Source organism: Gymnoscopelus braueri (assembly GCF_963280865.1).
Source record: "Gymnoscopelus braueri genome assembly, chromosome: 24".
In the NCBI taxonomy this organism is placed as follows: domain Eukaryota; kingdom Metazoa; phylum Chordata; class Actinopteri; order Myctophiformes; family Myctophidae; genus Gymnoscopelus; species Gymnoscopelus braueri.
The window spans coordinates 2129748-2133947 of NC_137626.1; the positions used below are offsets into that span (position 1 = coordinate 2129748).

A 4200-nucleotide genomic window follows, 5' to 3' on the forward strand; every position below is an offset into this window, starting at 1 on the left:
TGAACGTCACTTATATTTCCATCCAAATGTTTTCATTTAATAAAATGATCGTCGCTGTCGGGAAAGAAACGTCGCAACTCCACATTTCAACTGTGAAATGTGACGCATTGTGAGCTTGTAGATCGGCTGTTTTCAAACAGGCCGAAATGTATCCATAGGGGCTGAAGTGGTTAATGTATGTTTTGTAATAATAATCTATATCTACAAAGTAACTGGTAACTAAAATAATTGTAGTGGAGTAAAAAGTACGGTATCTGTCTCTGAAATGTAGTGGAGTAGAAGTACTTGAGTTAATGTATTTAGTTACTTTACACCCACTGCTGAAAAGTAACAGTTTCGGACCTACAGCTGACAGAGATAATTAACTCATTCACTGCCAAAGAGGACTTTTAAGACTTTTTTTTTCCCAAAGGCCCACACTGACCACGGACCATTCTGACCACTTTTTCTTTTTGTTAGTGTTTCCACTAGATGGCGCTCTTCGCTAACACATGAGTGACCATTTCATCCCCTGATGCACACAGAACCAGGAGATCACGTGATCCTAAGATGTACCGCTCCATTCACTTCCTGGTTAACGTGTTTGGGAAATGGCCTGTATCTGGCCGCCTGTGTTTTACTCATAGAGGTATAATATAACTAGAGGGCAGATTGCCCCGCCCCCCAGCTATTCATTTCAATGAAATTGCTCACTGGCGTTTTGAAGCACCCGGAAGTAGAATTATTGAGAAGTTTTTGGACACACCATAGAGTTAGGACGCAAAAAGGACACTAGTGCGCACACTAGTGTCCTTTTTGCGTCCTACGGCAGCCCGTGTGTCAAGGAATGAACGCGAGATATTTATTAAATACACTCGAGATGCATATTTATATGTAAATGCATATGTATTTATGTATAATATGTTTACATATTTATATTTATAAATATAAATATCTCTCGGTATGTTTTGCTCGTGCATGTATTTCTCCCCGCCTGCAGTTCCAGCTTTGGCCACTGGGGTGGCGGCTTCAATGTTTCTCAGCAACTCTGGGGCTTGGTTTTACTATGTGTTTTTAGCGAGACATGCTATTTTCAACGGCCTTTAACAAGCGAACGGGAGGTTGGGATGAAATTTCTTTTTTCTTCCACGGAAGCACAGTGAAACCCTCAGTGATTAGCAACCATCAGGGGATAGATCATACTGGAGATAAATATTCTGTGACTACTTGAAAAGGTAAGAAAATGAAGGAGTCGTTGGCAGTGGATAAACGCAGCCAAAAATAAGTCTGTCAGTAAAGAGTTAAGGAAAGTGAATGTAATGCTGCCGTTTAAAAGGTTTGCTTTAAACCAGTGGTGAGCATTTGGATGGAAATACAAGAGCTTTAGTTCTGTCAAGTTGTGTTGGTCTGTTGAAGCCACGTTTAGTGCTGTATTTAAAGACACATCTGTACTGTAATATATATACATATATATAGTACTGTAATAGTGTAGTACTTCTGTTGTAGTCGTGTGTGTGTGATGTGGAAAACCGTTGAATCTTAAATCATGTGTACAATCTTAATTTTCTATCTATTTATTTTGTTGTTAAATGTTTGGATTCTGTTGGAGTCAATTAACTTAAACCCTCAAAACTCATGATTGTTCCACTTGAGAACTTATGTTTACCCATATCATTATTATCATTATTATTATTATTATTATTATTATTATTATTATTATTATTATTTATGTCTATTTCTGCCAAAGGTGTGTGGGTGTGTGTGTGTGCTTGCGTGTGTGTGTGTGTTCGCCTAAGTGTGTGTAAATGTTTTACAGTGTGTATAACTTGTTACTGCCAGCTCTCCAGCCAATAGGAAAGCACGAACCCAACGGCTTTGATCCCTGTCAACGGGACATCCCATAATTCTCCCCTGGTTGTCATGGAAACGTAAATACAATGCACTTAGATAGCATGCCTGACCAATCGGGTTGCTTGTTTGAAAATGTACTGTATGTAAATGAAACAATGTATCTGATTGAATGTTTATGAACTGACCCAGCATCAGGAGTGTATACGGTGATGTGTCACGCTGTATTAGGAGTCTATACGGTGATGTGTCACGCTGCATTAGGAGTGTATACGGTGGTGTGTCATGCTGCATTAGGAGTGTATACGGTGATGTGTCACGCTGCATTAGGAGTGTATACGGTAATGTGTCACGCTTGCATTAGGAGTGTATGCGGTGATGTGTCACGCTTGCATTAGGAGTGTATGCGGTGATGTGTCACGCTGCATTAGGAGTGCATAATGTGATGTCTCACTGCTGGCTGTTTATAAAATGACCCAGCTTTATGAGTGTATATGGTGATGCGTCACTGCATTAGGAGTGTATATGGTGAAGTGTCACTGCATTAGGAGTGTATACGGTGATGTGTCACTGCATTAGGAGTGTATACGGTGATGTGTCACTGCTTTAGGAGTGTATATGGTGATGTGTCACTAAATTAGGAGTGTATATGGTGAAGTGTCACTGCATTGGGAGTGTATATGGTGATGTGTCACTGCATTAGGAGTGCATACCGTGACGTGCACCATATCAGCAAGACGTTTAAAGATATGAAGAGACTTTTAATGTTTCCACTTACCTTCACTTGAACTAGTTTAGCTCTCGAGTTGTTTCAACTCGACTTGAACTACTGAAGCAGCTGAGTTACTTTGAACTTGTTTAACTTGGTGAATCCGTGAGGTTTAACTAATTTAACTAGTGACGCGGCTGAGTTAGTTTTAACTTGTTTAACTTAGTGAATCTGTTAGGTTTAACTAATTTAACTTGGTTTTATGTTTTTGTAGTGAAGCAGGTGAGTTAGTTTTAACTTATTTAACTAGTGAGGCGTGTGAGTTAGTTTGAACTAGTTAGTGTGAGAACTTAGTGACTTGGTGTGTGAGTTGCTGAGAGACTGAGAATGTTTTCAACGTGTTCATATTCATCTGTAATGTTTGACAACTCAACTGGATCAATGTGAAATGTTTGTTGAAATACAATCATAAAAACGGTTACAATCAACTCTGATCTCGTCTACATGAAACTACAACCACACAGATTGTTGGATAATCACTGAGGCTGAATTTAAACCAAAACAATAATTAGAAGTAATTAGTTCTTTTCTTTTTGTCCAAATAAGTCTTAAATAGCTCTATTTTGTGATGATTTTCAGTAACAGGAGTCTCTCTGTCTCTCCAGCTCTTAAATAAACATAAAATAAGTTTTCAGGTCCGTAAACCATTTTCATTTCAAGTACATTTACTCAAGTACTGTACTTTTACTTTACTGGAGTTTTTAAAAATGTCAGTACTTTTACTTCTACTCCACTGCATCTCAGAGGCAAATATTGTATTTTTACTCCGCTACAATTATTTGAAAACTTTAGTTACAAGTTTCTTTGCAGATATACATTATTACATTATAAAACACAAATTAACGCTATTCTAAACATAGGCTATTTGAAAATAGCAGCTCTACAAGCTCACAACAGCTGATCTACAAGCTCACAACGCTTCGCGATGCGAATACTTTTGTACTTTTACTCCTTAAAAAAAACGGTCCCACCACACCTTTGTTTTACCTATGGGGCGGAATCTGCCAATGCTTTGTCAATGCAAATGCGTGGATTCACTGTTTTGCGCATCTTTCCACTTGTCGCGCATATCTATGCGCTCTATGCTGCTTTTCCTCCTCTGTCCAATCGGGTGAGTGGAAGGTGGAGCGTCCCCAGACTCAGGAAGTGACATGGTGCTCAAGATAGAGCGAGTGGTTGTAGCCGCAGTTCATTGGAGCAACTGGTATCTCAATACAAGGCTCTTCCGCAGGGCTGTTTGACTACTGGCCAATCACAGCGCGTCTAACTGACTAGTTGCTGCGCGGTTGCCTCTTAAGAAAAGACCCGCCCCACCTACCTCTGCCTACCGAACGCCCCCTTCTGTGACGCACACGGAAGTTTCCAGCTTGCCCTGCTGAAGCGGAAGGAAGTGGAAGCACGGCGGAGATACACACGCCTCAGAGCCGAAGGAGGCGTGTCTACCTTTATATGTCTGTGGTTGTAGCTGTTGCGTGGGAGGGTCCTGAGAGTGAGTGACAGGTGGGTCACTCCATAGATAGAAACCCACTCTGTTTATTTAGAATGCGCTGGCTGAGGAAAACTGTGGCTGCGCACAACATGAGTTTAACACTCTCACCGCCGGG

General features: G+C 40.5%; 1 long non-coding RNA gene across 2 annotated transcripts; it reads left to right on the forward strand.

Annotated features, from left to right (window-relative positions):
• The first annotated feature begins 884 nt into the window (after positions 1 to 884).
• LOC308080962 lies at positions 885 to 3025 on the forward strand. Of its 2 annotated transcripts, none has more exons than XR_013932770.1 (2): positions 885 to 2159; positions 2259 to 3025. It is a non-coding gene; the product is annotated as an uncharacterized lncRNA (long non-coding RNA). The 2 variants fall into 2 exon arrangements; XR_013932771.1 differs by having other exon boundaries at positions 885 to 2126.
• Positions 3026 to 4200: the final 1175 nt, after the last annotated feature.